General features: G+C 43.1%; 1 pseudogene; it reads right to left on the reverse strand.

The window, feature by feature from the left end:
* Positions 1 to 1,275: 1,275 nt before the first annotated feature.
* On the reverse strand, positions 1,276 to 1,395 carry LOC136662935 (5S ribosomal RNA; annotated as a pseudogene).
* Between the last annotated feature and the right edge of the window lie 15,681 nt (positions 1,396 to 17,076).

Below are 17,076 nucleotides of genomic sequence, written 5' to 3' on the forward strand. Positions count from 1 at the left end.
TGGAGTCAGGAGCTGGGTGCACAACAGACCCTGGGGAAGCAGAGTGGATGAAGAAACCCTCTACTCATCCGTATACTTTTGCGGGACCCTCTATCCGGGCCAGATATGTGGGAGTTAGGATTAGGTTACGATTGCAGTCAAAATTTCAGTGGCTGGAGAGGTTCCTTGCAGGGAGGGGGAATTTCCACTGCAGGTAATAATAATAATAATAATAATAATAATAATAATAATAATAATAATAATAATAATAATAATAAAACTTTATTTTTATCCCGCCCTTCTCCCTAACGGGACCCAGGTAGCATGTTCCACTGGAGTAGCCTGGGTGGAGAGACTTTCCCTTATTAATTAATAACCATTAAATAGTTAGAATGATTTGGAAACTGTGTTGTTGCAGACTTTTCCCTCTGATGTTCTTTGATCTTCTGAAGTTTTTACTGTCTCTTGAGATTCCCGTGGGGCAAATTCCAGTTTTCTCCAATAACAATTTTTATGACACTGATTTCTTCTCCCCCCACCTCCTTTCCCCACACTCTTCCCCATCTTTAAAAATTGGCTGTGGACAAGAACATCTTGTTATCTCTATTCATTTGATGCTCAGCACTTATTCTCTTTGCTTCTCCAGAAGGCTGTGTTTTTACACAATGAAAATGAACAGCAATCGAAGCAAACCCATCGCTTTTAATTTGCCAGACTGGAGTGTTTTGTTTCAGGCCTCAGCAACAGAGAAAAACTCTTGGTTCCAGGGCTGACAGTCTTTTGTTTTTCAAGGTGTGTTGTCAGTGAAGAGGCCCTTCCACGTTGGCAGAGATGTGTACCTATGGCCTCCTTTTTCCATGGTGTAGGACAACATTGAGGAAGTGCTTCCAGAGTACTTGATAGAACCCCAAGAGGCTTTCTGTCTTCCCAGTCAAAGAGAAAAGGCACATAATGGTCCCTTGCTTTGCATGATCCAGTTTGGATCCAGAGTGGAAAACCATGTTTTGCTTTGCTACTCTGAGTGAGACTCGGGGCTCTCAGAAGGCCTTTTCATGTTGACGTTTTCTCTGCAGCCACAAAGGCTGGCTTTGCATCTAGATGCAATGAAATAATGATATCTGCAGTTGATGGCTCAGTTGATCTCTGACTGGAAGAACAGAGCAAGCCAGCAATGGTTGGCAACCTTCAGCCTCGAAAGACTATGGTATAAGCCTACAGCACTTGGTATTCCCAGGCGGTCTCCCATCCAAGTACTAACCAGGCCTGACCCTGCTTAGCTTCCGAGATCATGGTATAAGCCTACAGCACCCAATATTCCCAGGCGGTCTCCCATCCAAGTACTAACCAGGCCTGACCCTGCTTAGCTTCCGAGATCAGACAAGATCGGGCATGTGCAGGGTCACAGTTGCTGCAATGCTCTCTTGAATATGGCATGCTCTTTTGCTTTGGGTGCAGGCTCAGTTTCTCAACATTTGCATTTTATTAATTTTATTTATTTTGCATTTTTATACTGCCCGTCTTCCAGGGAGCTCAGGGTGGTGTGCAAGTTCCTCCCCTCCTTTTTGTCCTCAAAGCAACCCTGTAAGGTAGGTGAAGTTGACAGATAGTGATGGGTCCAAGGTCACCCAGGTATCTTTGTGGCTGAGCTGGGATTTGAACCTGTATCTTCTAAGTCCAGGTCCAATTCTAAACCTCTACTACACCATTACATTTTTTAAATCAAGTTTATCTCCCTTATTACAAATTGCCAGTGCTATACTTGCAAGGATGAGGACAATGACTGCTTAAATCCAAAGGGGTCTGGAGAGGATTGCTAGTAATTGGGAAACTCGAGGCCCTGATAGCCTGGCCCCACCTAGTCAGGCTGCAGGATCATGTCAGTGGTCCTCCAGTGTCCAAAACTTTGCCTGATGCAGATCTTGTCAACCACTGCTAGCTGGGACCTGCCAGGGTGAGATATTTCATCAGTATTTAAAAGCCTTCCCTGGTTCCCTGTTTGTTTCTGAACACAATTCAAAGTGCTGGTTTTAACTTCCATGTGGGTGGGAATTAGGGCCACTCTCTGCCATTGTAAACTGAGATCAATTTGTGCCTTGCCAAATCCTGGTTTGGAATACTCACTCAAACCATAGTTTGGGGATTCAAACATGACCACAAATGGTTGGTTGGCAACCTTCAGTCTCGAAAGACTATGGTATAAGCCTACAGCACCCGGTATTCCCAGGCGGTCTCCTATCCAAGTACTAACCAGGCCTGACCCTGCTTTGAACAAACCAGAAAGTTATCCATGAAAGCCAAGTTTGCTTGCCTTGCCATGATGATCCACAGCTTAGTACTCTGCAGGATATAGTCTGAACAACAGCGGAACCATCCATTCATAGTGCCAATTCTAGCTCCATCTCTCCCCCTTCCCCTGAATTTCTTGCTCATGTTTTGAGATGGATTGAGTCTACATCTTGAGGAGTCTGGGGCACCATGCCCTCTCACTGTGAGCTGGATTTTCTTTGCCTTAAATAAATCTCTTTTATGTGCTGAATTGAACATCAAGAATGAAAAAGAGCAGCTCCAAGTGGCACTGAAGTTGATGCAGCAGGTTTAATTTTGTAGCTCTTGGAGGGGAACAAATAATGAAGAGGGAGGCAGATTGGCTCACTTTTGCCATCCTCTTTCATTAAATTCAATGCTGTTAACTTTGGACAGCCGACAGCTTCCTTTCAGGTGGGGAAGGGCAGGTTTTGGTCTACCTGAGAAACACTGCCAGCTTGGGAGTCAACTCATTATTGTCTTATCAGTCAAGCTCAGTGGAAAGTTTCCTAAATCTTTCTCCAGATTACTGACTTCATGTTGAATGACCAAGAGGGGTTTGCGGTAGCAAAATGCACAAGAGCCTTGGAACACCACAGCTCCCTCTTTGCGTATTGTCAATGGCCATGTTATAAAACAAGTTCCCACTGAAACAAAGTAGGTGTGTCCCATTTATTTCAACAGTTCTGGGGAACTACAGTCCACTGCATCAGGTCCACACATGTTGAATCTTGCAACTGGCTGCCCAAGACATTTTGCCACAGATTTGCAAAGGACTTAATGTTTAGGTCTGAAATGGTCATGATCTATTTTTATTATGTGAGGTTAGTGTGCATGGCTCTTTACAAAGTAAAGGAGGACAAGCCCCCTCCCCTTGTAGCTTCCAATTCAACAGAGGAAGAGGTGGGATAGTGGAGGCTGTGACAAACAGGAAACCAATAACATATGGCAGCTAAAAGATAAGTCATCCTCAGATGAGCTTCCCTAGACCATTCCACAATCAGGACATTTGCCAGGCATCTGAAAAATATAGAGCTTCAGACCACAGGCCAATCCATTTGGTAGTTGGTCAACCCTCAGATGCTGGGGAGGGCAGGGGGAAGCTTTGTAGGGTGTTATTGGATAAAACTAAAGTGTTATGAGACAAAAATAGAATTATGAGCTGGAGAAAAATAGAATCTAGTTGAGATTAAAAAAAAAAAAATTCAAGCAAGATGTGTCCAGATAGATTAGTCTCAGCCAATTATCTAACTGCCATGTTTTGAAACAACTGAAGTTTCACACAGTCGTCAAGGGCTGCCCCAAGGCCAATGAACTGCAGTAGTCAAGTCTGGATGTTGCCAGCGCGTGAATAACTGTGATGAGTCTCTTTTGCTGTTTATTGTGTTTCTGTGCTTTGTGTGTTTGTTTAAATCTGATTTGCAGTTTGAACCGTGTAGGTGGTGGAACGCTCAGGAAATGAGAAGTCTCTTTTTATTTGTCTAAGCATCTTTTATATCTCCTGTCGATTGGAGTCAAGGAGACTGGAGCAAGAACTGATGAAGCTGCAGTGGCATCCATGAGCTGAGAGGGTTTTTCTTTTATTTCCTCCCATTGTGTGAAGGCGGAAAATTCACGCTGTCAGGCCACGGTGATGCTGGAGATAATTTGCATGCTAAATGTACCATATTTTTAGCAGCCCCTGAGTTTCTCAGAATTTAACAAACCTGAAGGCTTAATTATGGACTTGGGTTGCTTTGGGTACCTGCAGTTGAAACTCTTGCATTGTTGGGATCCATTCTGCTGTCCTTCTTCACATCTTGCTTGTGTTATTTAAAGCCCTGCTCTGGCGTTGGGAAAAAAAAATTAACTGTGAAGTAATAGAGGAAATAGTAAGGACCTGAGTTATGAGTGTGCAGCTCACAGCAATGTGTGAAATGCAGTCTGATTTCCTCCTGTGGTCCCAGCCTCTTGATTTTCTGGGCAAACTCATGGAAGTACCCCACCTGCAATGCTGGAGAGATGTTGCCAGTCAGCGTGGGCAATACTGAGCTGGGTGGACCAGAGATGTCCCTTGGGGTAGTGCCATCTGATGCGAGGGCTCATTACGTCACCCCTGTGATGGATGTCCTCCTGCGCCAGACCATACAGAATAAATTGCAATATTATACCCACAGCCTAAATTCAGGGGCATCACTAGGGATGGTGTCACTCACCATTAACTTTATTCATTTCTCTGTTTCTATATAGGACAGTATAGGTCACCCCAAAAATCAGTAACCAACCCAAAAGCAATGGCCAGCTTGATGACACTCACGCCACTGAAGAGTTCTAGTATTAACTCTAATATTTATTTATTTATTAGATTTGTATTCCGCCTTTCTCCCCAAAGGGCACCCAAGGCGTCTAACAATCAAGTTAAAATACAAGGAAACAGATAAACATTAAAAATACAGAACACTTAAAAACAATTAAAACAAGATAAAATACATAGCAGCAGATTAAAAGCAAACAGTAAAAAACATAATTTATAAATTTATAAAAACAGCCCTTATAGTACCTCGAAGGCGTTCCTGAATAAAAAAATCTTCAGGCCCCGCCGGAACGCTAATCAGCTGCTCTCAATTCAAAGGGGAGGGAATTCCATAGTGCAGGGGCCACCACCGAAAAGGCCCTGTTTCTGGCCGCCATTCCCTTCACCACTCTCAATGACGGCACAATCAACAGGGCCCCTTCTGATGACCTTAGAGAATGGACTGGATTATACGGAAGAAGGCGGTCTCTCAAATACGCTGGTCCCAAGCCGTTTAGGGCTTTAAAGGTCATAACCAGCACCTTGAATTCAGCCCAGAAAAGAATGGGCAGCCAGTGCAGCTGCCGGAGTAGTGACATGACAGAGTCAAACCGCCGACCCCCAGCAACTACCCGAGCCGCTGCATTCTGCACTAGTTGTAGCTTCTGGACGGTCTTCAGGGGCAGCCCCATGTAGAGCGCGTTACAATAAATTATTTATTTATTTGTTTATTTTTAATTAACACACACAGACATACAAACATATCGCATACATTTAGGAGTACTAAATACCATATACCATTACTCATTAATCTTACTTTATCTCCTAATCTACTACTCATCTACTTCTGCCTCTTATTAGTTTATTCATTTATTTATATAATATATACTAAATTTTCCCTAATACCCTGTACTATATTTTCTAAATTTTCACTTTCTATCAAACATAAACTTACTTCAATTATTCATTAATATTAAAACAAAATAATCTAATTACCAAAATATAACAACATATAAAACAATTCTTCCATCTACTTCTAACTCTTCTACTCATTTATATATTTCTTATATCAAATATAATAGATTTTTCCCAATTCCCTATAATATCTTTTCTAAATATTCACTTTTTATCTTAACTAGTTCAATTACTCATTAATATCAAATAATAATAATCTAATTTCCAAATTATAATAAAACCAACAATCTCTTATAATATGTTCTTTACCATTCTCCAATCTAATTCTCCAATCTGATTACATTTTTTTCTTTAACATAATAACCACCTATAAAACAATTCATCCACATGCTAACATTTCCAACTATTTTTTCTAATTCATTCTAATTCATATATATCAATTTCATATATATTATTATTAATTATTAACAGTATTTATATACCGCTTTTCAACTAAAAGTTCACAAAGCGGTTTACAGAGAAAATCAAATCTCTAATCGACCTAATGTGCGGCGGCAGTGAAGAAGGCCAATTCTATGCTTGGGATCATTAGGAAGGGTACTGAGAACAAAACAGCTAGTATTATAATGCAGTTGTACAAATCTATGGTAAGGCCACACCTGGAGTATTGTGTCCAGTTCTGGTCGCCGCATCTCAAAAAAGACATAGTGGAAATGGAAAAGGTGCAAAAGAGAGCGACTAAGATGATTCCTGGGCTGGGGCACCTTCCTTATGAGGAAAGGCTACGGCGTTTGGGCCTCTTCAGCCTAGAAAAGAGGTGCCTGAGGGGGGGACATGATTGAGACATACAAAATTATGCAGGGGATGGACAGAGTGGACAGGGAGATGCTCTTTACACTCTCACATAATACCAGAACCAGGGGACATCCACTAAAATTGAGTGTTGGGCAGGTTAGAACAGACAAAAGAAAATATTTCTTTACTCAGCGTGTGGTCGGTCTGTGGAACTCCTTGCCACAGGATGTGGTGCTGGCGTCTAGCCTAGACGCCTTTAAAAGGGGATTGGACAAGTTTCTGGAGGAAAAATCCATTATGGGGTACAAGCCATGATGTGTATGCGCAACCTCCTGATTTTAGAAATGGGTTATGTCAGAATGCCAGATGCAAGGGAGGGCACCAGAATGAGGTCTCTTGTTATCTGGTGTGCTCCTTGAGGCATTTGGTGGGCCGCTGTGAGATACAGGAAGCTGGACTAGATGGGCCTATGGCCTGATCCAGTGGGGCTGTTCTTATGTTTATGTTCTTATGTTCTAATGCCTCCCTGTCCCAAAAGGGCTCACAATCTAAAAAGATGCAAAAGTACACCAACAGAGAGTCACTAGAAAAGACACTGCTGGGGTGAGGTGGGCTTTAAAATTAAAAAATATATTTATTTTTAAAATAAATTTAAACCAGTTATTAACTAAATAAAATCCTCCAATTTTCTTTAACCCTCAAGTTAACCCTCAGGTTTCTTTTTCTTTCTTTCTTTTCATTTTTTCTCCTGTAATATCTTTAATAATTTATCTCCATAACAGAATCCAATAAGCCCACACTTTCTAGTATAAGGTATGTTCATTCTTCCAATTAACTGGGGTATATTTTCTTCTTCTTGTTCCAACAAATTTTGTATTTTGGCACCCATGTTACTCTGTCCATCTTCTCTATTTCAATCTCCATCAGCGTTCCCTCTAGATCCTGTTGATTTTCCACTCTTCTAATTTCTGTATCCACTCTTCTGATGATGATACTGATCCCTCATCATCATCTTTTCCGTTTTCTCCTTCTGTTTATCTTCTGTTTTCTTCACATCTTCCAATTGCTCCTTGCCCACATCTATCTGTTGAGAGAGAGTCTTTAAACTGGCTTGAATCTGCAAGGACCATCTCAACTGCTGTCTTCTCATTGTGAGCAATTTTTCCAAATTTTTGAGGCTCATTTGAGTCCAAATATCTGGAACAGGCTCCATCTTGCAATTTCTCTCTAATCCACAAGCTGTCCACAGCGTATTATTCTCCTTACTTCCACCACATGTTTTTTCAGTAGGCATTTTTAATTTTTCTTTCAGATAACAGTGTGATTAATGGAGAAAAACAAAAGGAAAGAAACAGTCTCAAGGAAATAAAACTCTTTCAAGTCTAGTAAAAATGATATTCTGGATTTTATTCCACACACCAAATTATATTTATAATTATAACCCATGACCGATTTATTCCACTACAAAGATAAAGAGCACTTTCAACATCCTTAAAAAGTTTCGCATTAACGCCTTCACTGTATCCAGGGCTTTTAGCCAAATCAGTCAATCAAAGCCGGGGACAAAGGAGGAGGAGCCAACAGTGGATGAACAGACATGTCTCCAGTGGCTCCTGAGAGATGGTCCCCCCCCCCCCCAAAAAAAAACAAAAAAAAAACTGCAGGTCTGAAGAGGATCTGAAGATCTTTATCAGGAGAGATAAGATCTTTCTTCTTTCAGTTTCAGTACCTTTATTGGCATACAGTTACAATACATACACACTTACATATACAAGAAAAAAAAAACTTAAAAGAGCTGACTAGAGAACCATAACATACCGAACTAAAATTGATAATTATAAAGCACAGACTTCAGGAAGTAGGGACACGCTTCAAGTTGGACGCCACTATTTGTGAAATAAATGTAGCTATCTGGAAAATGATGTTAGGGTCAGTGGAGGCTAATAAAGATTGCAATATAACAGAGACCTCAAAAGAGGAGTTAAGATAAGATTGGAGAACTAAGCATTTCTCCCTAGCCACACTATGGAGCGGGCAATGAAAAAGGAGGTGATCTAACATTTCTGCAACTCACTGGGGGCAAGGACAGATTCTTTCCTGAAGAGGAATACCTTGAAATCTACCCCAAAGAACAGATGGAATAGAGTTGCAACGGGCCGTAGAAAAGGCCCTTCTAATTTTTGGGCATTCCAAAATGTAAAAATAATTGGGAATTTCCCCCACTTTGACTGGTAGGTGATGATATACTGGTGAACAGGTTTTATTAACAGCAAGTAGGATATTAGAAGTATAGGTATCCAAAAGTCTCCCTTTAATGAGCCTAAATGCCTCATCTTGGGACAAATGGCCAAGAAGGTCAGGCTCAACTCCCAGTTGTTTTATTTTTGTGCTCCAAGGTTTATCTGAGAAATATGGGTCATCAAGGAGGTGATATAAGAGAGTGTTAGGATCAATATTATAGAGAATTTTTAGCCAAAATTTGGTTGCTCTAATCCATGCCAGTGTTTCAAGATGAATTTGGCCTGATTCGATACAGAGCACCTCATAAGACACGCACCGGGGCAGGCCTAGTATACTTCTTAAAAAGGCTGATTGAATCTGCTCCAGTGAGTTATTAAATGCCTTAATCCAAATCGGCACCCTGTATAAAACTTGGGCAGAGCACTTCGCATTAAAAGCCTTCAGCGCCGCCTGAATATATAAACCTCCTTTACTATGAAAGAAACTAATGATGGCTTGCGAAGAGGCTTTAGCAATAGAACGAGCCATGTAGCAATGGCGCATCCATGCTAAATTATGCGAAAATAAAATGCCCAAATATTTAAATGTTTTAACCTGTTCTATAATTTGACCATTGAATCTCCACTCACTTGGTCTCCAGGACCTGCCTAAGACCATAATTTTTGATTTGGCATAATTAATTTGTAGCTTGTTGGAGCAGAAAAATTCAGTACACTTCCTGATTAAACGTTTTAGTCCCAGACGAGAGCGAGATAGAATAACCGCATCGTCGGCTTAGAGTAGAATTGGTACCTGCAAGTCCCTCAATCTGGGTGGATGACCATCAACAGTAGCCAGAGAAGGAGCCAAGTCATTTAAAAAGAGATTAAACAAAGTGGGAGCGAGCACACAACCTTGCTTCACCCCCTTGTTGGTAGGAAATTCATCAGTACAATTCCCTTCCACTGTATATCTGACTTGGGCAGATGTGTTAGAATATAGGCCCCGAATAAGAGCGAGCAATTTGTGGTCTAGCCCCATACAAGCTAGTTTAGTCCAGAGGAGGTTTCTGTTCACATTATCAAAAGCCCCTTTGAGGTCCAGAAATGCTACAAATAGTTTAGATTTCATTTGAATGGAGTACTTGTGTGCTAAATGGTAAAGAGTGAGGGGATGGTCCAAGGTGGATTGCCCCTGCCTAAAGCCAATTTGTCCTATACCCATGATGTTAAAATGGGTAATCCATTGGCTGAGGTGCTGGAGAATGAGTTTTGCATACAACTTACCAATTACAGAAATTAAACTAATAGGTCTGTAATTGTCCGGCTTACTAGAGTCGCCTTTTTTGAAAATAGGGATCACTGTGGCTTTAAGCCAAACTTTGGGAAGTCGGCCAGAGGCATTAATAGATGAAAAGAGTGGGGCCAGAACAGATGTCCAAAACGATGGGTCTTCTTTAAGCCAAATGATAGGAATGGCATCAGGCCCCGGGGCCTTGCCCGGCTTTAGGGCTACGATTAGATCAAGAATTTCCCCTTCGGATACATCGGGCCAAGGCTCAAAGTTAGAGAAAGAAATCTCTAAGCCCCCACTGCAGGCAGCTGCCGGATCATAGAACAGATCCGAGAAGTGTTGGCGCCAAGTGTAGGTGGAGATTGAATTAGGCTTACCCATGGCTTCATTGGAGGCTCTAGAAACAATATCCCAGAATAACTTGTGGTTATTACTAATTGTAACTTGGATCAATCTTCCCCAGGACTCTTTAATAAACTCATGCCGCTTAAACTGGATCAATTCCTTAAGGGAGGCAGTGGCTGTGAAGTAGATTTTTAAATCTTCCTTCAAATTACTGGCTCTAAAATTCCCAAAACACTCCCTGGCATGGGCCATAGCTCATTTGGAGTCCTGGTTTGCAGTCCTGGTCATACCATCCTAATTTGTCATTAGTGAGCCTGCCTTTGATCTTTCTTCTTGTAAACTTAATAGTCAGGGACAGTATTGGGGGAGGTGCAGTGTCTGCAATCAAGCTGCTGGCTCCGTGCTAAGATACCATATGGAAGAAAAAGCATGAAGTGTAAAGTTTAAGTTGGAAATTTAAGATAAGTATGTGTTAATATTGTCACAATAATCTAATCTTGATGTCACTATGGCATGGACCACCGTGGCCAGATCCACCCGAGACAGGTAAGGCTGCAGCTAGCGCACCAGCTGAAGCTGGGCAAAGGTACCCCTGGCCACAGTTGACACCTGGACATCCAGGAGGAGCTGCGAGTCCAGGAGAACCCCCAAGCTGCGAACCTGCTCTTTCAGGGGGAGTGCAACCCCATTCAGAGCAGGGTGATAGTCCAGTACCCGCATCGTGGATTTCTGCACCAGGAGGACCTCTGTCTTGTCCGGATTTAATCTCAGCTTGTTTGCCCTCATCCAGATCCCAACTGCCTCCAGGCAATGCAGTAATACATTTCCTAATACATGGAAATGAGAGCTGACTCATACTAACACCTGAATGCTTTCCTGCTGTTTCATAACATCTCATTAGTTCTCAGATTATTGGTTAGCTTTGAGTTAAAGAAAACCCACTTTTTGTCACATAAGGCAGTTGCGATTTCCTTTTCTGGTTTTTCGGCTATAACTTTTGATTGACTACAGATATTTCAATGTGGTATGTTTCATTGCATCCTGCATTAATTTACACACCAAAAGATATATAATATGATTGTGGTATTTGAAAATACCAAGATTTTACCATTTTTGCCAGTAGTGGTGTTACACCTCCCTCTCCGGAGTGCATCACCGAGTACATTCTGCACCCCCTAGCAACACCACTGAGTGAACCAGTGTCCAGACTCTGCAAAAGTCCACTTCCCATGACCTCTTCCCAAACTGGGTCTGGGTGTGTCTCCTACCTTAGCTCCCTGCTGCCTCATTCTCTCAGTATTAGAGGATCCTGGAACATTACTTTGTGTGACCAGAGATGAAAGCAGACTCTTAAGCATGTCACGGGTGAAAATAGGGACATGCTAGGAGCATTTGGAAGGGAGACAACCAAATAACCGCATATATGTTCCCTTGAGGTCCGTTACCTCAGAAAAAGGTGCTGTAGGCACTAGGGATCACAGCCAAAGCCCCCTGCCCCAAATCTATGGTTGAAGGCCCTGCTCTGTGTAGAGCATGTGCTGTATTCATAGACTCTGCAGAACCAAAGACGGTATTGGTTGGAGTTAAAAACAGATTTGAAAATGATCCTTATCCTTAGCCTGTGTTATCAATGATTTAAAATATTCCTTGGAAGCAACAGAGTGTGAAATGAAGGGCTAAGCAGGAGGTCGGGCCTTAGCGGTCCTGCGGCTGCATTCACCAGCCACTCAGTAGTGTGATTTCCCAGCGAGCCTGATTGGGGAGGAAGCTGACCCTTGGAGGAGGAGAACTTGAGCACCTAAAAGCAGTTTAGCAAGGCAAAATCGTGACCGTGATTGCCAGGGACAGGCAACAAAAATCAGGGAGTATTGGAGCATCTGGGATTGTAGGGCAAGAAAAAAAAAAAGAGTTCCTATAAGGAAAGCAGGGACTCTTTCTCAAGTCTTCGTCTCTCTGGGAAAAAAGAAGCCTTCTTCCAGTCTCGGATAGAAGAAAAGATCTGAAATTGCATCCACCTCTCTTATTGAAGGCCAGATGAAGGGGAACACAAGACCACCAGGATGGTCCCAGTCTGATGAATGTGGAGATCGACAAGTGACCAGAGTAAAAAGGATAAAAACAGAGGCTTGAGCAGCTGGTAAAGTGAAACTTTGTTGTTGTTTTTATTTTAAAGCTAGGTGGGTCCCTTTTAAAAGGACACTGTCCTTTTAAAAAGTGGGTCCTGGTGCTAAAAAGTTTGGGAAGCACTGATCTTTAGAGCATACTGTATGTGGATGGTGTTTTATAGGCAAAATCATGGTTATCTTACTGGCAGGGAAGAGAAGCAGTGGAACACACTCACCACAGTGGTGTGAACCAGCTCTGATGCAGAGCCCAATCCTACCCATGCCTACTCAGAAATAAATTCCACTGTAGTGAATGGGGCTTACTCCTAGGAAGGTGTGGATAGGATTGGGATCTTAGTCCCTCACCACAGTGACCAAGGCTGTTGTAGGCTGAGTTGAGGGTACTGAAAGGGATCTGTGTGCCTTATGCACCTGGGCCTTTCTTGGCCCTCCTGAACAATGCGCGACGGGCATGCAGCGAATCATTCTTCAGTGCAGAAAGGTGCACAGTAATTAGACAAACTTTGGTCGGACACGCTTAATAGGATTACATGTATGGGAGAGATTAATTTCCTTTATAACCACAGGAAGGCCACAAATCCCTTCCCAGTCAGGCAACTGGAAATGCCAAATGGATTGAGAACATGAGAGCCAAAGAAAATCATTCCCACCCACCATCCGGTTTTAAAAGAGAGAACTGAATAAAAATCCCAGGGAATTCGCTCAGTCTTGCAAATCAATTCACCACCCTCTTAATTAAAGATTCAAGCACCATAAATGTCAGCGCACTTCGTACTATTAAAATGAAAGCGGACGGCAATTTTTCCAGCCTTACTTACTGAGATCAAGACCGAGAAATGTCACCCAAGTGCCTGAAATGCTGGTTGTGGCGTCAGAGCCGCAAGGAAGAGACCCAAGAAAGCTGGGGCACCAAGTAAAATTGCTGTTGATGACTCCTGACTGTCTGTAACCTTTCCTTTCATGGAATCTCTGAGTTGTGTTTTAGATCATGTGCCGTTAGAAACTCTTTGCACTGGAAAGCTCACAGGTTGTGTGTGTGTGTGTAAGCTATGTGCTGGATAGTTCTGCAGACATTGTCATCTTCCAGGCTTCCTTCCTCAAGATTAGAGGAAAATGTCACCAGGACACAGGTTGTGTCTGTTGTCTTGTGTGCTCCCTGAAGCATTTGGTGGGCCGCTGTGAGATACAGGAAGCTGGACTAGATGAGCCTTTGGCCTGATCCAGCAGGGCTCTTCTTATGTTCTTATGCCATAACTGCATACCTGCCAACTGGGCCTTGTGCTTTTTAGAACATTAGAGCAGCCCCACTGGATCAGGCCATAGGCCCATCTAGTCCAGCTTCCTGTATCTCACAGCAGCCCACCAAATACCCCAGGGAGCACACCAGATAACAAGAGACCTCATTCTGGTGCCCTCCCTTGCATCTGGCATTCTGACATAACCCATTTCTAAAATCAGGAGGTTGTGCATACACATTATGGCTTGTAACCCATAATGGATTTTTCCTCCAGAAACTTATCCAATCACCTTTTAAAGGCGTCCAGGCCAGATGCCATCACCACATCCTGTGGCAAGGAGTTCCACAGACCAACCACACGCTGAGTAAAGAAATATTTTCTTTTGTCTGTTCTAATTCTCCCAACACTCAACTTTAGTGGATGTCCCCTGGTTCTGGGGTTATGTGAGAGTGTAAAGAGCATCTCTCTATCCACTCTGTCCATCCCCTGCATAATTTTGTATGTCTCAATCATGTCCCCCCTCAGGCGCCTCTTTTCTAGGCAGAAGAGGCCCAAACGCCGTAGACTTTCCTCATAAGGAAGGTGCCCCAGCCCCGTAATCATCTTAGTTGCTCTCTTTTGCACCTTTTCCATTTCCACTATGTCCTTTTTGAGATGTGGTGGCCAGAACTGGACACAATACTCCAGGTGTGCTTGTGACACAAGGGCACCACCCCTGTTCAGCCTGCATCTCCTGTGGTCCACTTTGGTCAAAAAAGGGAACCGCCAGGAGGGAGATGAGATAAACGTAATTCTCTCTTTCTTTGCAATGGACCAGAGTGTATTAAGCTTGACCCCCATAATGGCTTACTGCTCAGACTTGTTCTATAATTGCTGTAGCTATGGGCTTGTTCTCACTGACCCAGTGAGACAGTTGCATCTGGGCTGTAGCGCTTTAGACCGCAGATCAGGGCTCTCATGACTGAATGCTCCTCCCTACAAACCCTTGGTTGAAGGGATCTAGATTAGCCTTATCCCTGATAGGTTTGCTTTCTATGTGCAGAGAATAACTCTATGTGTGGGAGTGATCAGCCTGGGACTAAGCACAGGTTGCTGACCTATGCGAGAACTAGGCGAAAGAGACCCTGAGGAGCCCAGATGAGTTTGCTTATGTGTGATTCCAAACAGAAACCTGTGTGTAAGGTGGCAGAATTTTCCTCAAGATGATTGAAAATTGGGCTTTTCGTGCTGAGATTTCTGTCTTGCCCGGACGTCATGAATGACCTGAATTTAAAGGTTGCTGTTTTTCTCACAAGGTGGAATTAGTGAATTAAATTTCAGAGACCCATTTCCAAGTCATTTTATTAACTGACTGCATAATATCCACAGAGATCGTACAAAATATACTGTGCGCTAGGTACATTTAGCTCGGTGGCAGAGCTAGGAGGGTACGTGGGGTGTGGGCTGCATCGGCTGACGTGCACAGGGAAGGGGGTTGACGCCACTACTGGTCAAAATTTTTAGAATCTTGGTATTTTCAAATACCATCATGTTATATACCAGTTGATGTGCAATTTCATGTAGAATGCAATGAAACAAACTGCGTTGAAATATCTCCAGTCTACGAAAAGCTATAGCTAAAAGAACCAGCAGGGGCAGGGCGATAGTGCATCCCCACACCCATCGCCGAGGGCAGTTGCCCTGCCTACTGGTTGGGAAGAGGTTCATCATGGTGGTGACATGCTGGCCTCCTGCATCAGCTGACACAAACTCGTGATGCCACTGATTTAGCTGTTCCAGCGTTGGCTGCCAGTTCAGTGAGATGATTGTGGGTGATGGCAGCCTCTCTGTGAACCCCAAAAGGGCCCTGATAATTTCATTAGCAAAAAATGTTGGATTTCCCTCCCCCTGCCCTGAATGGAACAGAGATTAGGTATTTCTCCAGTTAGAAGTTCTCCATGAATCAAGGCTGCTTGGGAACAAACCATAAATAATGTTTTGTATTCGAAAATATTAAAATGTATCACCTTGGCATTTTATTTCTTTTAAAGAAAACTGAGAGGCTTCCAGTGGAGTGTGTAGAAGAGGTCACAGCAGGATGTCACACTTTTTTGAACTCCAGTTGGAAGCTCTAAAAAAATGAAAGCCATCACTAAATTTATGCCTGAAAACTCAGAAGCCCAGATTTCAGCTCAGAAAGGAATGTAACCCTACATAGTGCCCTGCTGCCATCCAGCTCACACAGTGTTTTCTCCCTGTGTTTGCTGCTGCTATACACTGGGACCCAAACAGAACCTGTGTTCTGATACGTGACAGGCTTGGGGCAAGCTAGATAGTTGCAGTTTGGCCATGATAGCTGACTGTGGATCCCCTAGTGACTGGTCCCCTTTATTCCAAACAGATGGTGAAAGCTAAAAAAATCATGTTGGAAATAAAGGTTGTTCATATGATTCAACCCCACAACCCGGCAGTCCTTCCAACTGGCTCAACAGACTTCTCAGGAAAGCATCCAAATGGATCATGAAATGAGTTGCCAGATTAGCCTTTCTCCAAGTAAGAGTGAGTTAGCAAAGAGCATAATTTGAAATGCCTGACATTGTCCTCTACCTCCTTCCCTCCTCCTCCTCTGACTTGTTCCTTAGCTCCATTGGGTTCACACCATTGGGTTCACATGTACAATGGCATGTTACTGGACACTGGAAACAGGAGTGCTGGTGGATGTGCGTGGAGATGGCTGTAGGTTTTGAGTGGCACTGAAAGGTGTCTTTTTATTTACAATGCATGACAAAGATTTTGTATATCTTGTTTATTCATTTTTTATTTCTTTTTTTGGCTTGGGCTTCTACTCAGTTCATTATATTTATTCATATATACAGCGGTGTTAATCTTTCCCATTCGGCCCTGAGTTTCCATTTTCTTCTCCCTTGAACTTATATGACTAGTAAGAAAGTTTAGGCCACTGGAGGCCTTGATGTCTCAAAGCCCTGGCAGTTCCACAGAGACCCAAGTGAGTTGCTGAAATCTGAAGGCAAGGCCACTGCACGTGATTCGGTGATGGGGAAGGCAGCTCCTCTTGCAGAACAGATGGGATGGTGATGTCTTTGGCGAGAAATTTAACCAGGAGTATCGGCAGAAGCTGGTTGGTTACATCGCATTGTTGGACTCCAGTACCCTGCACGTGCTTGATCTCGTCTGATCTCGGAAGCTAAGCAGGGTCAGGCCTGGTTAGTACTTGGATGGGAGACTGCCTGGGAATACCGGGTGCTGTAGGCTTATACCATAGTCTTTCAAGACTGAAGGTTGCCAACCAGACTAAAATAGGTAGGCAATGCACTGGAGATCTTGTTGTTCACAGGCAGGTGTCGTTGTGGGTGCTTTCCTAGTTTGTGTCAGCACAGTGCACAGGTTGAAATGAGCTCTTTCGTTGCCCAAACTCACAAAGTCTAAAGTCATTGCGAGGAAGGGGCAGCCTTTAACCAAGATGGTTGTTGCATCCCAGCTGCAAAAATACCGTGGCGTGGCACTCTTAAGATGATGTGCTGTCTTGTCCAAACACAAGACAAAGTTTCCTCACCGCTCTCCCTCCCCATTTGACGAAGCACTTGGCCAG

The sequence above is a fragment of the Tiliqua scincoides genome, chromosome 11, assembly GCF_035046505.1.
Source record: "Tiliqua scincoides isolate rTilSci1 chromosome 11, rTilSci1.hap2, whole genome shotgun sequence".
Taxonomy (NCBI): Eukaryota; Metazoa; Chordata; class Lepidosauria; order Squamata; family Scincidae; genus Tiliqua; species Tiliqua scincoides.